Here is a 23781-nt window from a genome sequence, read left to right on the forward strand (position 1 = left end):
TCTACCTCCAGATCAACATTTTTAGCTCCCACATGTGGGTGAGAACATGTGATGTTTGTATTTTGGTGCCTGGTTTATTTCACTAAGCATAATGACGTCCAGTACCATCCAAGTTGCTATAAATGACATCATTTCATTTTTTTATGGCCAAATAATATTCTATTGTGTATATAACCACATTTTCTTTATCCATTCCTCTGTTGATGGACACTTACCTTGAGTCTATATCTTTGCTGTTGTAAGCAGTCCTGCAATAAACATGGGGGGGTGCAGGTATTCTTTAATATGCTAATTTAATTTCCTTTGGATAAATACCCAGTAGTGGGATTGCTGGATCATATCTTAGTTCTATTTTTAGTTTTTTGAGAGATCTCCATGCTGGTTTTCATAGTGGCTGTATTAATTTACATTTCCACCAACAATGTATAAAAATTTCCAGGCTGGGCACAGTGGCTCACGCCTGTAATCCCAGCACTTTGGGAGGCCGAGGCAGGTGGATCACCTGAGGTCAAGAGTTCAAGACCAGCCTGGCCAACATGGTGAAACCCTGTCTCTATAAAAATACAAAAAAATTAGCCAGGTGTAGTGGTGGGCGCCTGTAATCCAGCTACTTGGGAGGCTGAGGCAGGAGAATTGCTTGAACCCAGGAGGCAGAGGTTGCAGTGAGTCGAGATCGTGCCACTGCTCTCCAGCCTGGGCGACAGAGTGAGACTCCATCTCAAAAAAAAAAAAAAAATTTTCCTGTTCTTCACATCTTCGCTGCCATTTGTTGTTTTTTGCCATTCTAACTGGGGTAAGATTAATTTGCATTTCCCTGATGATTAGTGATGTTAAGCATTTTTTACACACAAAATTACATATAAAATTAGCGATGTTGAGCATTTTTTACATATAATTATTGGCCATTTGTATGTCTTCTTTTTTTTTTTTTTTTTTTTTTTTTTTTTTTGAGACGGAGTCTTGCTCTGTCGCCCGGGCTGGAGTGCAGTGGCCGGATCTCAGCTCACTGCAAGCTCCGCCTCCCAGGTTCACGCCATTCTCCTGCCTCAGCCTCCCGAGTAGCTGGGACTACAGGCGCCCGCCAGGTCGCCCGGCTAGTTTTTTGTATTTTTAGTAGAGACGGGGTTTCACCATGTTAGCCAGGATGGTCTTGATCTCCTGACCTCGTGATCTGCCCGTCTCGGCCTCCCAAAGTGCTGGGATTACAGGCTTGAGCCACCGCGCCCGGCCTGTATGTCTTCTTTTAAAAAATGTCTATGCATGTCTTTTGCCCACTTTTTAATGGGATTATTTATTTTTTGTTATTTTTAAATGGTTTCTGTTTCTTGTATATTCTTGATATTAGTCCTTGTCAGATAAATAGTTTGCAAATATTTTCTCCCATTTAACAGTTTGTCTCTTCACTCTGTTTATTGTTTCCTTTGCTATGTAGAAGGTTTTTTTTTTTTTTTGAAACAGTCTCACTCTGTCACCCATGCTGGAGTGCAGTGGCACAATCTTGGCTCACTGCAACCTCCGTCTCCTGGATTCAAGCGATTTTCCTGCCGCAGCCTCCTGAGTAGCTGGGATTACAGGTGTGCGCCACCACGCCAGGCTAATTTTTGCATTTTTAGTAGAGACGAGGTTTCACCATATTGGCCAGGCTGGTCTCAAACTCATGACCTCGTGAGCCCCTGCCTCGGCCTCGCAAAGTGCTGGGATTACAGGTGTGAGCCACCACACCCGGCCTGCAGTAGCTTTTTAGTTTAATATAGTCCCGTGTGTCTATTTTTGTTTTTGTTTCCCAGGCTTTTGAGGTCTTGGTCATAACATCTTTGTCTAGACCAATGTCCTGAAGTTTTCCTCCTATGGTTGCTTCTAGTGGTTATAGAGTTTCAGGTCTTATGTTTAAGTATTTAATCTGTCTTAAGTTAATTTTTTTATAAGGTGAAAGATAGGGGTGCAGTTTCATCCTTCTGCATATGGATATCCAATTTTCCCAGCACCTTCATTGAAGAGAAAAGTGTTCTTTCCCCAGTGTATGTTCTTGGAAACTTTGTTGAAAATCGATTGACTGTAAATATGTGGATTTATTTCTGCATTCTCTATTCTGCTCCATTAGTCTGTGTGTCTGTTTTTACACCAATACCATACTGTTTGGGGTAATATAGCCTTGTAATGTATGTTGAGGTCAAGTAGCGTAATGCCTTCAGCTTTGCTCTTTTTTCTTGGGATTTCCTTGGCTATTTGGGGTCTTTTGTGATTCCGTACAAATTTTAGAAATGTTTTTTCTATTTCTATGAAAAAAATGACTTTAGTATTTTGATAGAGATTGCATTAAATCTGTAGATTGCTTTGGATAGTATGGTCATTTTAACGATATGAATTCTTCCAATCCAAGAGCATGGGGTATCTTTCCATTTATTTCTGTCATCTTCTATTTCTTTTATTACTGTTTTGCAGTTTTCCTTGTAGAGGTCTTTCACCTCCTTGGATAAATTTGTTCCTAGGTATTTTTGTACCTATTTTAAATGGGATTGCCTTCTTGATTTCTTTCTCAGCTGGTTGCATTGGTGTATGGAAATGCTACTGATTTTTGTTAGTTAATTTTGTGTCTGTGACTTTCCTTGGGTTTTTCTATGTATAAGATTATGTCACATGCAAAGAAGGACAATTTGACCTCCTCTTTTCCAATTTGGATGCTTTTTACTTCTTTCCCTTCTGTTATTACGCTGGCTAGGACTTCCAGTACTATGTTGAATAGGAGTGGTGAAAGTGGGCATCCTTGTCTTGTTACATTTCTTAGAGAAAAGGATTTCAGCTTTTCTCCATTCAGTGTGATGTTATCTGTTGGTTTGTCATACATGGCCTTTATTATGTTGAGATATGTTCCTTCTATTCCTAGTTTCTTGAGAGTTATTATCATGAAATAACACTGAATTGTATCAAATGCTTTTTCTATTGAGATGATCTTATAGTTTTGGTGCTTCATTCTGTTGATGTGATATGCATCTGTTAAATCGCCCTTGCATCCCTGGGATAAAACTCAATTAATCATGGTGTGTTATATTTTTAATGTTCTGTTGGATTCAGTTTGATAGTATTTTCTTGAGCATTTTTGCTTCTATGTTCATCAGGGATATTGGTCTGTAGTCTTTTATTTGTTGTTGTTGCATCCTTGTCTGGTTTCGGTATCAGGGTAATGCCAGCCTTGTAGAATGAGATGGAAAATTCTCTTGTCTTCCGTTTTTTTGGAATAGTTTGAGGAGCTTTGGTGTTAGTTCTTCTCTGTATATTAGGTAGAATTTGGCAGTAAAGACATCTGGTCCTGGTCTTTTTTGTTGTTGTTGTTTTGGGGAGACTTTTTTTTATTACTAGCTTAATTTCATTACTTGTTCTTGGTTTGTTTCAGTTTCCTATTTCTTCCTGATTCAATCTTGGTAGGTTTATTTATTTTTTTTCTTTTTCTTTCTCTTTTTTTTTTTTTGAGACGGAGTTTCACTCTTGTTGCCCATGCTGGAGTGCAATGGCGCCTTCTCGGCTCACTGCAACCTCCGCCTCTCCGGTTCAAGCGATTCTGCTGCCTCAGCCTGTGGAGTATCTGGGATTACAGGTGCCTGCCACCATGCCCACCTAATTTTTTGTATTTTTAGTAGAGGGGGGGTTTCACCATGTTGGCCAGGCTGGTCTCAAACTCCTGAGCTCAGGTGATCCGCCCGACTCAGCCTCCCAAAGTGCTGGGATTACAGGCATGAGCCACCGCACCTGGTCCAATCTTGGCAGGTTTTATTTGTCCAGGAATTTATCCATTTCCTCTAGGTTTTCCAGTTAGTGTATCACTTTATAATAGTCTCTAATACTCTTTTATATTTTTGTGTTATCAGTGATGGTGTCTTCTTTTTATTTTCTATTTTAATTGTATCTTTTTTTTTTTTTTTTTTTTTTGAGACGGAGTCTCGCTCTGTGGCCCAGGCTAGAGTGCAGTGGTCGGATCTCAGCTCACTGCAAGCTCCGCCTCCCGAGTTTACGCCGTTCTCCTGCCTCAGCCTCCCGAGTAGCTGGGACTACAGGCGCCCGCCACCTCACTCGGCTAGTTTTTTGTATTTTTTAGTAGAGATGGGGTTTCACCATGTTAGCCAGGATGGTCTCGATCTCCTGACCTTGTGATCCGCCTGTCTCGGCCTCCCAAAGTGCTGGGATTACAGGCTTGAGCCACCGCGCCTGGCCTTTTTTTTTTTTTGAGACGGAATCTTGCTCTGTCGCCCAAACTGGAGTGCAGTGGCACGATCTCGGCTCACTGCAACCTCCACCTCCTGGGTTCAAGCGATTCTCCTGCCTCAGCCTTCCGAGTAGCTGAGATTACAGGCGTGCACCACCATGCCTAGCTAATTTTTGTATTTTTAATAGATACGGGGTTTCATCATGTTGGCCAGGCTGATCTTGAACTCCTGACCTCAGGTGATTCACCCACCTCGGCCTCCCAAATTGCTGGGATTGCAGGCGTGAGCCACCGCGCCCAGCCTGTATCTTTTTATCTTTTTATCTTGGTTAGTCTAGCTACAATTTAACGATTTTGTTTATCTTTTCCAAAAACCAACTCTTTGTTTTGTTGATCCTTTATAGTGTGTGTGTGTGTGTCTGATTTTTTAAGTTTTGCTATGCTCTTTATTATTTCTTTTCTTCTACTAATTTTGAATTTGGTTCTTTCCTGCTTTTCTATTTCTTTGAAGTGCATCATTAGATTGTTTATTTAAAATCTTTTTGCTTTTCTAATGAAGGTGCTTATTGCTATAAACTTCCCTCTTAGTGCTGCTTTTGTCATACCCTATAGGTTTTGATATGTTGAGTTTTAATTCTCACTTGCTTTTTCCTTAATTTTTAGTTTCTGTGGGTATGTGGTAGGTATATATTTTGGGGGCACATAAGATATTTGGATGCAGGCATATAGTATTTAAATACTCACATCAGGGTAAATGGGGTATCCTGATTTTCATTTATTTTAATACATTTTTTGATTGCCTCCTTAATTTCTTAAGTGTTATTCAGGAGCATGTTGTTTAATTTTCATGTATTTATACAGTTGCCAAATTTGCTCTTGTTACTGATTTCTAGTTTTATTCCATTGAGGTCTGAGAAGATATCTGATATAATTGCAAATTTTTAAAAATGATTGAGACTTGTTTTATGGCCTAAAATATGGTGTATCCTGGAGAATATTTCATGTGCTGAGAAGAATGTGTATTTTGTAGCTGTTGGATGATATGCTCTGTAAATATCTGTTTGGTCCATTTGGTCTATAGTGCCAATTAAGTTCAATGTTTCATTGTTGATTTTCTGAATAGAAGATCTGTGTAATGTTGACACAGGGGTGTTGAAGTCCTAACTATTATTGTATTGGAATCTATCTCTCCCTTTAGATCTAATATTTTCTTTATATATCTGTTCCAGCATTAGGTGCATATATGTTTAGAATTATTACATCATCTTGCAGAATTGATCCCTTTATCATTATATAATGACCTTCTTTGTCTCTGTTTACTGTTTTTGACCTAATGTCTGTTTTATTTGCTATAAGTATAGCTACTCTGTTTGTTTTTGGTTTCTGCTTACATGGAATATCTTTTTCCATCCCTTATTTTCAGTCTATATGTGTCTTTATAGGTCAGATGAGTCTCTTATAGGTAGCACATGGTTGAGTCATGTTTTGCTATCCATGCAACCATATTTTTTAAGTGAAAATTTTCATTTATTTACATTCAAGATTATTATCAATATGCAAAGGATTATTCCTGTCATTCTATTAATTGATTTCTGGTTGTTTTGTGTATTCTTTGTTCCTTTATTTCTCTCATTGTTTATCTTTGTGGTTTGGTGATATTCTGTAGAGGTAATGTTTGAGTTTTTTCTCTTCTTCGTTTTTTATTTGCTTTACCAGTAGTTTTTATACTTTTGTGTGTTTCTTTTTTTTTTTTTTTTTCAGAGGCAAAGAGAAACAACTGTATTTGCTTTGAGCATCTACACATTGTAATAAAGAATATTGAATGCAATTCAAATCTAACTTCATTTGAGGATAACCCCAGGCACTTTGTGTCTGTATTTCTTGTAGTTTTGTACTGACTATTGGAAACTCATTCGGTTTTGCCTTAAAGCACCCAGTAACCTATGAACAAAATGCGTAAAAACTATTACTTGATGTTTAGCCTCTGTAGACCAAACACAACAGGTATATGCAATTGCATATACCATCAAAATGCAATTTTGATGACTCACAAAAAGAAAGCAAGCAAACAAAAAACTCTGTCTTCAGACTGATTTGTGAAAATAATTATTCAATTCAAAAATAAACTAAAGAGTGAAAATGAGAATTAGCAAATAGAGTTGAAGGTGTGTGTCAAAATGGATTGTATTTTATTTAGCCTTTTACTATAATTATTCTTTTTTTAATTTTTATTTTATTTTTTTTATTTATTTTTCTTTTATTATACTTTAAGTTCTAGGGTACATGTGCATAATGTGCAGGTTTGTTACATATGTATACTTGTGCCATGTTGGTGTGCTGCACCCATCAACTCGTCAGCACTCATCAATTCATCATTTATATCATGTATAACGCCCCAATGCAATCCCTCCCTCCTCCCCCCTCCCCATGATAGGCCCCAGTGTGTGATGTTCCCCTTCCCGAGTCCAAGTGATGTCATTGTTCAGTTCCCACCTATGAGTGAGAACATGCGGTGTTTGGTTTTCTCTTCTTGTGATAGTTTGCTAAGAATGATGGTTTCCAGCTGCATCCATGTCCCTACAAAGGACAGAAACTCATCCTTTTTTATGGCTGCATAGTATTCCATGGTGTATATGTGCCACATTTTCTTAATCCAGTCTGTCACAGATGGACATTTGGGTTGATTCCAAGTCTTTGCTATTGTGAATAGTGCCGCAATAAACATATGTGTGCATGTGTCTTTGTAGTAGAATAATTTATAATCCTTTGGGTATATACCCAGTAGTGGGATGGCTGGGTCATATGGTACATCTAGTTCTAGATCCTTGAGGAATTGCCATACTGTTTTCCATAATGGTTGAACTAGTTTACAATCCCACCAACAGTGTAAAAGTGTTCCTATTTCTCCACATCCTCTCCAGCACCTGTTGTTTCCTGACTTTTTAATGATTGCCATTGTAACTGGTGTGAGATGGTATCTCATTGTGGTTTTGATTTGCATTTCTCTGATGGCGAGTGATGATGAGCATTTTTTCATGTGTCTGTTGGCTGTATGAATGTCTTCTTTTGAGAAATGTCTGTTCATATCCTTTGCCCACTTTTTGATGGGGTTGTTTGTTTTTTTCTTGTATATTTGTTTGAGTTCTTTGTAGATTCTGGATATTAGCCCTTTGTCAGATGAGTAGATTGCAAAAATTTTCTCCCATTCTGTAGGTTGCCTGTTCACTCTGATGGTAGTTTCTTTTGCTGTGCAGAAGCTCTTTAGTTTAATTAGATCCCATTTGTCAATTTTGGCTTTTGCTGCCGTTGCTTTTGGTGTTTTAGACATGAAGTCCTTTCCCATGCCTATGTCCTGAATGGTACTACCTAGGTTTTCTTCTAGGGTTTTTATGGTATCAGGTCTAACATTTAAGTCTCTAATCCATCTTGAATTAATCTTCGTATAAGGAGTAAGGAAAGGATCCAGTTTCAGCTTTCTACTTATGGCTAGCCAATTTTCCCAGCACCATTTATTAAATAGGGAATCCTTTCCCCATTTCTTGTTTCTCTCAGGTTTGTCAAAGATCAGATGGCTGTAGATGTGTGGTATTACTTCTGAGGACTCTGTTCTGTTCCATTGGTCTATATCTCTGTTTTGGTACCAGTACCATGCTGTTTTGGTTACTGTAGCCTTGTAGTATAGGTTGAAGTCAGGTAGCGTGATGCCTCCAGCTTTGTTCTTTTGACTTAGGATTGTCTTGGCAATGCGGGCTCTTTTTTGGTTCCATATGAACTTTAAAGCAGTTTTTTCCAATTCTGTGAAGAAACTCATTGGTAGCTTGATGGGGATGGCATTGAATCTATAAATCACCTTGGGCAGTATGGCTTTTTTCATGATATTGATTCTTCCTATCCATGAGCATGGTATGTTCTTCCATTTGTTTGTGTCCTCTTTGATTTCACTGAGCAGTGGTTTGTAGTTCTCCTTGAAGAGGTCCTTGACATCCCTTGTAAGTTGGATTCCTAGGTATTTTATTCTCTTTGAAGCAATTGTGAATGGAAGTTCATTCCTGATTTGGCTCTCTGCTTGTCTGTTACTGGTGTATAAGAATGCTTGTGATTTTTGCACATTAATTTTGTATCCTGAGACTTTGCTGAAGTTGCTTATCAGCTTAAGGAGATTTTGGGCTGAGACAATGGGGTTTTCTAAATATACAATCATGTCATCTGCAAACAGGGACAATTTGACTTCTTCTTTTCCTAACTGAATACCCTTGATTTCTTTCTCTTGCCTGATTGCCCTAGCCAGAACTTCCAACACTATGTTGAATAGGAGTGGTGAGAGAGGGCATCCCTGTCTTGTGCCAGTTTTCAAAGGGAATTTTTCCAGTTTTTGCCCATTCAGTATGATATTAGCTGTGGGTTTGTCATAAATAGCTCTTATTATTTTGAGGTACGTTCCATCAATACCAAATTTATTGAGCGTTTTTAGCATGAAGGGCTGTTGAATTTTGTCAAAAGCCTTTTCTGCATCTATTGAGATAATCATGTGGTTCTTGTCTTTGGTTCTGTTTATATGCTGGATTACGTTTATTGATTTGTGAATGTTGAACCAGCCTTGCATCCCAGGGATGAAGCCCACTTGATCATGGTGGATAAGCTTTTTGATGTGCTGCTGAATCCGGTTTGCCAGTATTTTATTGAGGATTTTTGCATCGATGTTCATCAGGGATATTGGTCTAGCATTCTCTTTTTTTGTTGTGTCTCTGCCAGGCTTTGGTATCAGGATGATGTTGGCCTCATAAAATGAGTTAGGGAGGATTCCCTCTTTTTCTATTGATTGGAATAGTTTCAGAAGGAATGGTACCAGCTCCTCCTTGTACCTCTGGTAGAATTCAGCTGTGAATCCATCTGGTCCTGGACTTTTTTTGGTGGGTAGGCTATTAATTATTGCCTCAATTTCAGAGCCTGCTATTGGTCTATTCAGGGATTCAACTTCTTCCTGGTTTAGTCTTGGAAGAGTGTAAGTGTCCATGAAATTATCCATTTCTTCTAGATTTTCTAGTTGATTTGCGTAGAGGTGTTTATAGTATTCTCTGATGGTAGTTTGTATTTCTGTGGGGTCTGTGGTGATATCCCCTTTATCATTTTTTATTGCGTCTATTTGATTCCTCTCTCTTTTCTTCTTTATTAGTCTTGCTAGTGGTCTGTCAATTTTGTTGATCTTTTCAAAAAACCAACTCCTGGATTCATTGATTTTTTGGAGGGTTTTTTGTGTCTCTATCTCCTTCAGTTCTGCTCTGATCTTAGTTATTTCTTGCCTTCTGCTAGCTTTTGAATGTGTTTGCTCTTGCTTCTCCAGTTCTTTTAATTGTGATGTTAGAGTGTCAATTTTAGATCTTTCCTGCTTTCTCTTGTGGGCATTTAGTGCTATAAATTTCCCTCTACACACTGCTTTAAATGTGTCCCAGAGATTCTGGTATGTTGTATCTTTGTTCTCATTGGTTTCAAAGAACATCTTTATTTCTGCTTTCATTTCGTTATGTACCCAGTAGTCATTCAGGAGCAGGTTGTTCAGTTTCCATGTAGTTGAGCGGTTTTGAGTGAGTTTCTTAGTCCTGAGTTCTAGTTTGATTGCACTGTGGTCTGAGAGACAGTTTGTTATAATTTCTGTTCTTTTACATTTGCTGAGGAGTGCTTTACTTCCAATTGTGTGGTCAATTTTGGAATAAGTGCGATGTGGTGCTGAGAAGAATGTATATTCTGTTGATTTGGGGTGGAGAGTTCTATAGATGTCTATTAGGTCCGCTTGGTGCAGAGATGAGTTCAATTCCTGGATATCCTTGTTAACTTTCTGTCTCGTTGATCTGTCTAATGTTGACAGTGGAGTGTTGAAGTCTCCCATTATTATTGTATGGGAGTCTAAGTCTCTTTGTAAGTCTCTAAGGACTTGCTTTATGAATCTGGGTGCTTTAGGATAGTTAGCTCTTCCTGTTGAATTGATCCCTTTACCATTATGTAATGGCCTTCTTTGTCTCTTTTGATCTTTGATGGTTTAAAGTCTGTTTTATCAGAGACTAGGATTGCAACCCCTGCTTTTTTGTGTTCTCCATTTGCTTGGTAGATCTTCCTCCATCCCTTTATTTTGAGCCTATGTATGTCTCTGCATGTGAGATGGGTCTCCTGAATACAGCAGACTGATGGGTCTTGACTCTTTATCCAGTTTGCCAGTCTGTGTCTTTTAATTGGAGCATTTAGTCCATTAACATTTAAGGTTAATATTGTTATGTGTGAACTTGATCCTGCCATTATGATATTAGCTGGTTATTTTGCTCGTTAGTTGATGCAGTTTTTTCCTAGCCTCGATGGTCTTTACATTTTGGCGTGTTTTTGCAATGGCTGGTACCGGTTGTTCCTTTCCATGTTTAGGGCTTCCTTCAGGGTCTCTTGTAAGGCAGGCCTGGTGGTGACAAAATCTCTAAGCATTTGCTTATCTGTAAAGGATTTTATTTCTCCTTCACTTATGAAACTTAGTTTGGCTGGATATGAAATTCTGGGTTTAAAATTCTTTTCTTTAAGAATGTTGAATATTGGCCCCCACTCTCTTCTGGCTTGTAGAGTTTCTGCTGAGAGGTCTGCTGTTAGTCTGATGGGCTTCCCTTTGTGGGTAACCCGACCTTTCTCTCTGGCTGCCCTTCAGATTTTTTCCCTCATTTCAACTTTGGTGAATCTGGCAATTATGTGTCTTGGAGTTGCTCTTCTGGAGGAGTATCTTTGTGGCGTTCTCTGTATTTCCTGAATTTGAATGTTGGCCTGCCCTACTAGGTTGGGGAAGTTCTCCTGGATGATATCCTGAAGAGTGTTTTCCAACTTGGTTCCATTTTCCCCCTCACTTTCAGGCACCCCAATCAGACGTAGATTTGGTCTTTTTACATAATCCCATACTTCTTGCAGGCTTTGTTCATTTCTTTTTCTTCTTTTTTCTTTTGGTTTCTCTTCTCGCTTCATTTCATTCATTTGATCCTCAATCGCTGATACTCTTTCTTCCAGTTGATCGAGTCGGTTACTGAAGCTTGTGCATTTGTCACGTATATCTCGTGTCATGGTTTTCATCTCTGTCATTTCATTTATGACCTTCTCTGCATTAATTAGTCTAGCTGTCAATTCTTCCACTCTTTTTTCAAGATTTTTAGTTTCTTTGCGCTGGGTACGTAATTCCTCCTTTAGCTCTGAGAAGTTTGATGGACTGAAGCCTTCTTCTCTCATCTCGTCATTCTCTGACCAGCTTTGATCCATTGCTGGCGATGGGCTGCGCTCCGTTGCAAGGGGAGATGCGCTCTTATTTTTTGAATTTCCAGCTTTTCTGCTCTGCTTTTTCCCCATCTTTGTGGTTTTATCTGTCTCTGGTCTTTGATGATGGTGACGTACTGATGGGGTTTTGGTATAGGTGTCCTTCCTGTTTGATAGTTTTCCTTCTGACAATCAGGACCCTCAGCTGTAGGTCTGTTGGAGATTGCTTGAGGTCCACTCCAGACCCTGTTTGCCTGGGTATCAGCAGCAGAGTTTGCAGAAGATAGAATATTGCTGAACAGTGAGTGTACCTGTCTGATTCTTACTTTGGAAGCTTCCTCTCAGGGGTGTACTCCACCCTGTGAGGTGTGGGGTGTCAGACTGCCCCTAGTGGGGGATGTCTCCCAGTTAGGCTACTCAGGGGTCAGGGACCCACTTGAGCAGGAAGTCTGTCCGTTCTCAGATCTCAGCGTCCGTGTTGGGAGATCCACTGCTCTCTGCAAAGCTGTCAGACAGAGTCGTTTGCGTCTGCAGAGGTTCTGCTGCTTTTTTGTTGTTGTTATTTATCTGTGCCCTGTCCCCAGAGGTGGAGTCTACAGAGTCAGGCAGGTTTCCTTGAGCTGCTGTGAGCTCCACCCAGTTGGAGCTTCCCAGTGGCTTTGTTTACGTACTTAAGCCTTAGCAATGGCGGGCATCCCTCCCCCAGCCTCACTGCTGCCTTGTGGTTAGATCGCCGCAGACTGCTGTGTTAGCAATGAGGGAGGCTCCGTGGCCGTGGGACCCTCCCGGCCAGGTGTGGGATATATTCTCCTGGTGTGCCTGTTTGCTTAAAGCACAGTATTGGGGTGGGAATTACCCGATTTTCCAGGTGTTGTGTGTCTCAGTTCCCCTGGCTAGGAAAAGGGATTCCCTTCCCCCTTGCGCTTCCCAGGTGAGGCGATGCCTCGCCCTGCTTCAGCTCTCGCTGGTCGGGCTGCAGCAGCTGACCAGCACCAATTGTCTGGCACTCCCTAGTGAGATGACCCCAGTACCTCAGTTGAAAATGCAGAAATCACCAGTCTTCTGTGTCGCTCGCACTGGGAGTTGGAGACTGGAGCTGTTCCTATTCGGCCATCTTGCTCCGCCCCCCCACTTTTGTGTGTTTCATAATGATAATTGTTCTTTTGCTTCTGTGTGTCGTATTTCCTTAAGCATTTCTTTTTCCTTTTCTTTTTTTTTTTTTTTTTTTGAGACAGAGTCTCTCTCTGTAGCCCAGGCTGGAGTGCAGTGGCGTGATCTCGGCTCACTGCAACCTCTGCCTCCTGGATTCAAGTGATTCTCCTGCTCAGCCTCCTGAGTAGCTGGGATTATAGGCACATGCCACCATGCCCAAATAACTTTTTTTGTAGTTTTAGTTGAGACGGGGTTTCACCATGTTGGCCAGGCTGGTCTTGAACTCCTGACCTCATGATCTGCCCACCTCAGCCTTCCCAAGTGCTGGGGTTACAGGTGTGAGCCACTGTAATCCATGAGCTCATGAGCCACCTGGCCCATGAGCATTTCTTAAAAGGCCAGTCTAGTGGTGATGAATCCCTCAGCTTTTCTTCTCTGTGAAAGACTTTATTTCTCCTTCATTTATGAAGGATAGCTTGACTGGGTATAATATTTGTCTGACAGTTTTGTTCTTTCATCATTCAAATATATCATCCTGTTCTCTCCTGGCCTGTAAGGTTTCTGCTGAGAAATCTGCTGTTATTCTGATGGGGGTTCCCTTATAAGTGACTAGCTACTTTATTCTTGCTGTTTTTAGAAGTTTCTCTTTGTCTTTTGGCAGTTTGATGTGCCATGGAGACCTTTTAAATTGTATCTGTTTGGGGATCTTTGAGTCTCATGTGTCCAGATGTCTAAAACTCTTGCTCGACTTGGGAAGTTTCCATCTGTTATTTCATTACATAGATTTGCTAACCCTTTCATTTTCTCTTCACCTTCTGGGACACAGAAAATTCGAATATTTGGTTGCTTCATGGTGTCCCATATATCATATGGCTTTGTGCCTCTTCCCCCTCCTTTGCCTCCTCCTCCTCCTCCTTCTTTATCTTCTTCTTCTACAGTGTCTTGCTTGTTTGCTCAGGCTAAAGTGCAGTGGCACAATCATAACTCACTGAAGTCTCAGACTCCTGGGCTCAAGCAATCCTCCTACCTCAGCCTCCTGAGTAGCTAGAACTACAGATATGCGTGACCACACCTGGCTAATTTGTTGTTGCTGTTGTTAGTGATGGGATCTCGCTATGTTGCCCAGGCCGGTCTTGAACTCCTGGCTTCAAACGATCCTCTGCCTTGGCCTGCCAAAGTGCTGGGATTACAGGCATGAACCACTGCACCGAGTCTGTGTATTATTTTTATTCTTTTTTCTTTATTTTTTCTGACTGAGTTATTTCAAAAGACTTGTCTTTGAGTTCTGAGATTTTTTTCTTCTGCTTGATCTAGTCTATTGTTGAAGCCTTCAAATATATTTTGTATTTTATTTAGTGAATTCTGGGCCAGGCATGGTGGCTCACGCCTGTAATACCAGCACTTTGGAAGGCCAAGGTAGGGGGATCACTTGAGGTCAAGAGTTCAAGACCAGCCTGGCCAACATGGTGAAACCCCGTCTCTACTAAAAATGCAAAAATTAGCTAGGCATGATGGTGGGTGCCTGTAATCCCAGCTACTCAGGAGGCTGAGGTGGGAAAATTGCTTGAACCTGGAAGGTGGAGGTTGCAGTGAGCCGAGTTAGCACCATTGCACTCTAGCCTGGGCAACAGAGTGAGATTCCATCTCAAAAAATTCTCATTTATATCCAGAAATGTTTTTCTGATTTCTATGTCTTATTTTTCAGCATTCTCTTATCTCTCACAGTGCTTCTTTAGAATCGACATTTTGAATTATTTTTCCAGGTTTTGTACATTTCTTTTTGATTGAGATCTCTTGCTAGAGAATTATTATCTTCCTTTGGAGGTGTTATATTTATTTTCTTTTTCATGTTTCCTGTGTCCTTACATTGACATCTGTACATCTGGAGTAACAGGCACTTCTTCCATTTATTTGAATTTGCTTTCATAGAGGAGGACTTTTTGCTGAAGATGTATCTATGATGTCCCTAAAATAAGAAAAAGGCTAAACAGGAGCAAAGGCAGAGGGAAGAACAATTAGGATGCTACTGAAATTATTTAAGTAAGAGATGAATTATCAGCATGATCACAGTGAAAGTGTTAAGAAGTCAGAATGTAGAAATATTTTAAACTAAGAGTCAAGTATACACGATGGAGTACTATTTTAGCAATAAAAAAGAATGAGATATTGTCATTTGCAACAATATGCATAGCACTGGAGATCATTATGTTAAGTGAAATAAACCAGGCACAGAGACAAACATCACAGATTCTCACTTCTTTGTGGGATCAAAAAATCAACACAATTGAACTCATGGACATAGAGAGTAGAAGAATGGTTACCAGAGGCTGGGAACGGTAGTAGAGGAGGTGAAGGGGGAGTGGGGAGGAGGGTTAACATGTACAAAAAGCATCGTTAGAAAGAATAAGACCTAGTATTTGATAGTGCAACAGGGTGACTAGTCAAAAATAATGTTAGGTTTAAAACTTTCACAAAAATATTTATTTTTTCCCTCTGTGCAAAATAGAGGCTTCTGTGTTTTCAGTAGTTGTTATCAATTGATATATTCTTTCTTCATAAAAATCTAGCCTTGGAAGTATCATTTGCACAACAGGATCTTGCAAGATGCCAAAAATAAAAAATAAAAAACAACTTGAGAAATTGTTGCCATGTCCTGTGAAAATAGCCTTCAAAAGAAACCTATAATTCTGATTGGTAGTCTTGTTTGATAATTTTTTGACCTTGTAATAATGTTGCAATTGACATCTCTGTGTGACTAAATAATTTAAATAATTACTTGTAATGTTGCTTTATCAAATCAGAAGTCAATCACTGGCACTTCCTCTCCCATCTAAATGACTTTTTAAGGCCCCATTACTTTGAAGAATGTCTCTTTTTAACAACAAAAAAAAGTGTGTTGCAAGATGGAAAACTCTATAACAATGACAGTAAATGAACGGCTGTAGACACAATTAGGATGCATCTCACAAACATAAATTTCAAAAACAGGTAAAATTTATTTAAAATATTAATAGTCTAGGGTACTGGCAACATTTGGGGAGACAGTGACCAGGAGGGGGTCCTGAGAGATGGCTTTAAAAGGAGAAATAACTACAGGATACTTTGGCGTAGGAATGAGATCCTATCATTACAGGAGTAGATGCTCTCAAGCCGGCAGGTATTTGGAAGTGCATCTTATTTTTCATTTGTCATTTCCCCTGGATGTATCTCTCCATTTAGAATTTTATAGAGAGTGACAACAGGGGTCTGGGGAAAGATGCTAATCTCCTTGGATCTTCTGATAATCATACCATCTTTTTTTTTTTTTTGAGACGGAGTCTCGCTCTGTCGCCCAGGCTGGAGTGCAGTGGCCGGATCTCAGCTCACTGCAAGCTCCGCCTCCCGGGTTCACTCCATTCTCCTGCCTCAGCCTCCCAAGTAGCTGGGACTACAGGCGCCCGCCACCTCACCCGGCTAGTTTTTTGTTTTTTTTTTTAAGTAGAGACGAGGTTTCACTGTGTTAGCCAGGATGGTCTCGATCTCCTGACCTCGTGATCCGCCCGTCTCGGCCTCCCCAAGTGCTGGGATTACAAGCTTGAGCCACCGTGCCCGGCCAATCATACCATCTTAATACCATATAAATTATACCAAAATAAACTAAATTCCTGGGAGATAAACTCAGAAGATTGACCCATCAAAATGGTGGAAGAAAAATAGTGCAATCCCAACAAAACTCCAATTTTAAAAAAGAAAGAAGAAAGGAGGGAAAGGGTTGGGGGGAGGAGGAGGAGAGACAAACAGAGAGAGACCTTAGTTCAGCATCACCTAGTCAGTGCATTTATTACATCCTGCAGGACACATAGGTGACAGGACAGTGAATCTCATGGTCATCAATTGTTGGATTACATCCTTAGAAGAGAAACGAGTCTTTTGTCAGCAAACCTGGATTCCCTAGGTTCTTCCTCCTGGCAGATTTTCCTTGTCCTGTCCTTCAGGGACAGTCCCAGGAGGAATACTGGAGATGATTGATCCCAGGGGATTATATGACTATAACAGCCCACCTCTGGCTGGGGCTGGCATCTTTCTACTGAACACTGGGATTTCCAGAGGAGCAAGGACTCCCTGCCATGCTGGGTCAAAGTTTGGGGGTTTTCCTTGTTGGTGGCCTGACAATTTTTATTTTGAAGGACTCTGCTGTCCATATGCCAATGTTAGAAATTGTTTCACTACCTTCTAGCATTCAGATTTGGGAATGAAACCATTGAAGGCAGTTTGATATTTTTTTGTTTGTGGCATTCCTTTCTGTCTGAAAAGTCAGCATAATGATTCAGAACTACATAGCTCTGATTCTTTTAACCTTTACAAAAACCTTTTTATTTTGAAATAATTACAGATTCATAAGCACAGATCGGATTTTGAGTCTCAGCTCTGCCACTTGCCAGCTGTGTCCTTGGTAAATCCTTTAAACTCTCTGAACCTAAAGTTATTTCTTTAAACATTTCCATCACCAACCCCGCACCCAACTCCCAGAGCCATGCACTTATCAACAATGATCTCCATCCACAGTCCTACTACTCTCCACTAATCAGATTCCTACCTGACTGTAGGTATCTCCAGTCCCTCTCCACTCCCACAGACCCCGTGATTTCTGAGCACTTAGGCAACACCACTGCATCTACCTGTACAGTGTGAAGGGCCTTAAAGTTTAGGGAGCCAGAAACATATGGTCTATAGTGCTGACTTGGGAGTTTATCCACCAGTCTGCAACAGAATTCTGAGTGTTAGTGTCCATTATCCCATGGTCAGGACTTACGACCTTGATAACCTGGTGACCCAGCCAATTCTATCCCACCTCCAATCCCTATTTTCCCTAGTCCCTGCCCAGATCAATGCATTTTGTTGTTTTTCCTCTCTCCCTAATGCTTTGGCTTCCTTTCCCTTCATGTACTACACTCCACACCTTCTCCTTGCTCTCTCGGATCCTTACAACAAACTCCCTGAAACTCCTGCTCTGTGGTGCACAACTCCTTTACATTCTCAATTTCAGTGGAAGTTACTTGCTCTTTCTACCTTAACTCAACCCTGGCAATCCCCAATCACCCTACTTCTACTGCAACTCTCTACAGTGAGGCTGCTCATTCTTTGTTTGTTTGTTTGTTTGTTTGTTTTTTGAGACGGAGTCTCGCTCTGTGGCCCAGGCTGGAGTGCAGTGGCCGGATCTCAGCTCACTGCAAGCTCCGCCTCCCGGGTTTACGCCATTCTCCTGCCTCAGCCTCCCGAGTAGCTGGGACTACAGGCGCCCGCCACCTCGCCCGGCTAGTTTTTTTTTTTTTTTTTTTTTTTTTTTTTTTTTTAGTAGAGACGGGGTTTCACCATGTTAGCCAGGATGGTCTCGATCTCCTGACCTCGTGATCCGCCCATCTCGGCCTCCCAAAGTGCTGGGATTACAGGCTTGAGCCACCGCACCCGGCCTCATTCTTTTTTTGAGACCGAGTCTTGCTCTGTTGCCCAGGTTGGAGTGCAGTGGTGCGATCTCGGCTCACTGCAGCCTCCACTTCCCAGGTTCAAGCAATTCTCCTGCCTCAGCTTCCCAAGTAGCTGGGACTACAGGCGCCCGCCACCATGCCCGGCAATATTTGTATTTTTAGTAGAGACAGGGTTTCACCGTGTTGGCCAGGCTGATCATCTTGAACTCCTGACCTCAGGTGATCCGCCCGCCTTGGCCTCCCAAAATGCTGGGATTACAGGCAAGAGCCGCCATGCCCGGCCAAGGCTGCTCATTCTTATGCTGCCCTTATATATCAGGGTGGAAACAAAAAGACAGTGTCATGACTCCACAATGCTACTGCCAGCCAAACTCCCTCTCTACTATGAAGAGGATCATGTTCCTTTGAGGCTCTGGCCATTTGGCTCTACCACTCTTCATCACTGTCACCTACAAACCTATGATATACACCTTCATACATTTATAACATTGGCACTTGGCTAACAGCTCTCTTCATCACAACTACTGCCATCATTCTGGATTAATTCAATGTTCATCCTATCCAACAACTTGGCCTCTTCTTTCCATGGCCTCATCTCTAACGTCCTTTTTCTACACTTATCTCAGTCACCTATGCCTACAGTTACATCCTGGGTCTTATCATAACGTGAAACTTCTCTACCTCAGAAACTTCCTATTTAAATATCCTGGTGGGACCAAAGCCTTCTCTCCTTACAGTCTGATACATTACTGCCTTCACTTCATCTCTTCTTAGACTTCGTCAAAATTGCTAGGCGAACTAACTCATCTTTCTACCTTTCTTTATATCTCTGCTGGGTCAATTTTTTCCCCATCCACTAAGAATCCATGGTTCATGTTTTCAATGAATCCTTGTAAATAGCCCTAATTTGTTTTCCTCTTTAAAAATTTTTATCTTTAATTTTTATACTACATAGTAAATGAATATATTTATGGGGTACATGAGATGCTTTGTTTTGATACAGGTATACAATGCGTAATAATCACATCAGGGTAAATGGGGTATCCATCACTTCAAGCCTTTATCCTTTCCTTGTGTTACAAACATTCCATTTATACTCTTTTAATTGTTTAAAATGTGCTATAAATTATTGTTGACTGTATTCACCTTGTTGTGCTATCAAATACTAGATCTTACTAATTCTATCTAACTGTATTTTTGTACCCATTAACCAACCCCACACCCCACCCCACCACTAGCCTTCCCAGCCCCTGGTAACCATTATTCTACTCTTTATTTCCACGTGTTCAGTTGTTTTAATTTTCAGTTCCCACAGATATGGAAGAGCATGAAAAGTTTGTTTTTCTGTGCCTATCTTCGTTATTTTTTGTGTGATTTTTCTCTTTTTTAATTTTTATTTTTTGTGGGTACATAATAGGTGTATATATTTATGGACACATGAGATATTTTGATACAGTCATAAAATGTGTAATAATTACAACCACGTAAATGAGGTATCCATCACCTCATGCATTTACCCTTTGTGTTACAAACAATCCAATTATATACTTTTAGTTATGTTTAAATGCACAATAAGTTATTGTTGACAGTAGTCACCCTGTTGTGCTATCGGTGGCTCACACCTGTAATCCCAGCATTTTGGGAGGCCAAGGCAGGTGGATCACCTGAGGTCAGGAGTTTGAGACTTGAGACTAGCCTGGCCAACATAGTGAAACCCTGCGTCTACTAAAAATACAAAAATTAGCCAGATATGGTGGCGGGAGCTTATAATCCCAGCTACTTGGGAGGCTGAGGCAGGAGAATTGTTTGAACCAGGCGGGCGGAGTTTGCAGTGAGCTGAGATTGTGCCACTTCACTCCAGCCTGGGCAAAAGAGCGAAACTGTCTCAAAAAAAACCAAAAAGGCTACATCTTATTCATGCTTTCTATTTCTTGGTACCCATTAACCATTCCTATTTACCCCAACCCCACCACAATGCTTCCCAGCCTCTGGTAACCATCATTCTACTCTTTATCGCCATGAGTTCAATTGTTTTCATTTTTAGCTCCCATCAATAAACGAGAACATGTGAAGTTTGTCTTTCTGTGCCTGGCTTGTTTTACTTAACATAATGACCTCGACTCCACGCATTCTTGCCTATGACTACAACATTCCTTTTTTGGGCTCATTCTTTTTTATGGTTGAATAGTACTCTGTTGTGTATATGTGCCACATTTTCTCTATCCCTTCATCTGTTGGTGGACACAATAGGCAAGATTGTGGACACAATAGGCAAGATTGCTTCCAAATCTTGCCTATTGTAACTAGAGCTTGAATAAACACAGGAGTGCAAATATCTCTTTGATAGAATGATTTCCTTTCTTTTAGGTATATACTTAGCAGTGGGATTGCTGGATCATATGGCAGCTCAGTTTTTAGATTTTTGAAGAACCTCCAGACTGTTCTCCATAGTGAATGTACTAATTTACATTCCCAGCAACAGTGTATGAGGGTTTCCTTTTCTCCACATTCTCACCATCATTTGTTTCTGCCTGTCTTTTCGATAAAAGCTATTTTAACTAAGGTGAAATGATATCTCATTGTAATTTTTATTTGCATTTCTCTGATGGTCAGTGATATTGAGCAGCTTTTCATATACCTGTTTGCCTTTCGTATGTCATCTTTTAGAAAATGTCTATTCAGATCTTATGCCCATTTTTAGTTGGATTATTAGACTTTTTTCTATAGAGTTGTTTGAACTCCTTATATGTTCTAGTTATCAATCTCTTGTCAGATGGGTACTTTGCAAATATTTTCTCAAATTTGGGGGTTATCTCTTCACTTTGTTGATTGTTTCATTTGCTGTGCAGAAGCTTCTTAACTTGATGTGATCCCATTTGTCCATTTTTGCTTTGATTGCCTGTGCTTGTGGGTCATTACTAAGAAAATCTTTGCCCAATCCAATGTCCTAGAGAGTTTGCCAAATATTTTCTTATAGTAGTTTCACAGTTTGAGATCTTAGATTTAATTCGTTAATCCATTTTGATTTGATGTTTGTGTATGGTGAGAGATAGGTGTCTAGTTTCATTCTTCTGCATGTAGATATACAGCTTTGCCAGTATCATTTATTGAAGAGACTGTCTTTTCCCCCAATGTATGTTCTTGGGGTCTTTGTTTAAAATGAGTTCATTGTAAATGTATAAATTAAGTCCTGGGTTCTCTATTCTGTTGCATTGGGTTACATTTCTTTTTTTATGCCAGTGCCATGCTGTTTTGGTTACTATGGCTCTGCAGTATAATTTGAAGTCAGGCAATGTAATTCCTTCAGTTTTGTTCTTTTTCCTCAGAATGGCTTTGACTATTCTGGGTCTTTTGCAGTTCCATGTAAATTTTAGGACAGTTTTTTCTTTCTTTTTTTTTTTTTCGAGGGGGAGTTTCACTATTGTTGCCTGGGCTGGAGTGCAATGGCATGATCTCAGCTCACTGCAGCCTCCACCTCCTGGGTTCAAGTGATTCTCCTGCCTCAGCCTCCCGAGTACCTGGGACTACAGGCATGTGCTACCATGCCCGAGTAATTTTTGTATTTTTAGTAGAGACAGGGTTTCTCCATGTTGATCAGGCTGGTCTTGAACTCCTCACCTCAGGTGAGCCTCCCACCTCAGCCTCCCAAAGTGCTGGGATTACAGGTGTGAGCCACCACGCCCAGCCAAGGATAGTTTTTTTCTAGTTCTGTGAAGAATGTCATTGGCATTTTGATAGGGGTTGCATTGAATCCATAGATTTCTTTGGGTAGTATAGACATTTTAACAATATTGATTCTTCCAATCCATGGACATGTAATATCTTTCCATTTTTTGGTGTCTTCTGAAATTTTTTGTCATCAATGTTTTACAGTTTTCATTGTAGAGATATTTCACTTCTTTGGTTAAGTTAATTCCTTGGTATTTTATTTGTAGCTATTGTAAATGGGATTACTTTCTTGATTTCTTTTTCAGATTTTTCACTCTTGGCATATAGAAATGCTACTGATTGTATGTTGATTTTTTTATCCTGCAAATTTACTAAATTTGTTGATCAGTTCTAACAGAATTTTTCATGAAGTCTTTAGGTTTTTCAAAACATAAGATCATATCATCTACAAATAAAGATAATTTGATTTCTTCCAGTTTATTGCTCTTGTTTAATTGCTCTAGCTAGGACTTCTAGTACTATTTTGAATAACAGTGGTGGAAGTGGGCATCCTTGTCTTGTACAGATCTTAGAAGGAAGGCTTTCAGGTTTTCCCCATTCAGTATGATACTAGCTATGGCTCTGTCTTATACAGCTGTTATTATGTTGAGATATGTTCCTTTTATACCCCATTTTCTTGAAGATTTTTATCATAAAGTGATGTTGAATTTTGTTAAATGCTTTTTCAGCATCAATTGAAATTATCATATGGTTTTGTCCTTCATTCTGTTGATATGATGCATCACATTGATTTGTGTATGTTGAACCATCCTTGCATCCCTGGAATAAATCCTACTTGGTCATGATGAATGATTTAATGTGTTGAATTCAGTTGACTAGTATTTTGTTGAGGAATTTTGCATCAATATCCATCAGAGTTACTGGCCTGTAATTTTCTTTTTTTGATGTGTCTTTGTCTGGTTTTGGTATCAGGGTAATACTGACCTTCTAGAATGAGTTTAAAAGTATTTCAGAGGGGAGGGAACTTACAGGATGAGTCAATAGGTGCAGCACACTACCATGGCACGAGTATACCTATGTAACAAACCTGCACTTTCTGCACATGTATCCCAGAACTTAAAATAAATTAAAAAAAAAAAAGAAAATATTCCCTCCTCCTCTATTATTTTTGGAATAGTTTGAGTAAGATTGGCACACTTATTTTATTTGATTTTATTTTGTGTACATGAATAAGTTCTTCAGTGGTGATTTCTGAGATTTTGGTGCACCCATTACCAGAGCAGTGTACACTGTACCCAATGTATAGTCTATCATCCCTCACCCCTGCCCCAAGTCCTTCCCCTGAGTTCCCAAAATCCATTGTATCATTCTCATGCCTTTGCACCCTCATAGCTTAGCTCCTAATTATGAGTGAGAACATATGATGTTTGGCTTTCTATTCCTGAGTTACTTCACTTAGGATAATGATCTCCAATTCCATATAGGTTGCTGCGAATAAGGATTGGTGTCAGTTCTTATTTAAATATTTAGTAGAATTCAGCAGTGAAGCCATTGGGTCCTGAACTTTTCTTTCCTGGGACACCCTTTATTATGGTTTCAATCTCATTACTTGTTATTGGTCTATTCCGGTTTTGAATTTCTTCATGGTTCCATCTTGGAATGTTGTATGTGTCTTCTAGGTTTCGCCATTTATGGGCATATATAGTTGCTCATAGTAGTCTCTAATGATCCATTGAATTTCTGTGGTATCAGCTGTAATGTCTCCTTTGGGTTTTGTCTCTTTTTTCTTGGACTAAAGGTTTGTTGATTTTGTTTATCTTCTCAAAAACCCAAGCTTTCGTTTTGTTGATATTTTGTATTTTTTATTTCAATTTTATTTATTTCTGCCCTGATCTTTATTATTTAATTTATTCTACTGATTTTAGGTTTGGTTTTCTCTTGCTTTTCTTGTTCTTTGAGATGCATTATTCAGGTTGTTCATTTGAAGTTTTTCTACTTTTTTGATGTAGGCACTTACTGCTCTAAACT

General features: G+C 40.0%; 1 pseudogene; it reads right to left on the reverse strand.

Annotated features, from left to right (window-relative positions):
* Positions 1–16439: 16439 nt before the first annotated feature.
* Positions 16440–23781, reverse strand: part of LOC115898756 — a 79882-nt pseudogene continuing 72540 nt past the window's right edge.

Source organism: Rhinopithecus roxellana, chromosome 7 (genome assembly GCF_007565055.1).
Source record: "Rhinopithecus roxellana isolate Shanxi Qingling chromosome 7, ASM756505v1, whole genome shotgun sequence".
Classification (NCBI taxonomy): domain Eukaryota; kingdom Metazoa; phylum Chordata; class Mammalia; order Primates; family Cercopithecidae; genus Rhinopithecus; species Rhinopithecus roxellana.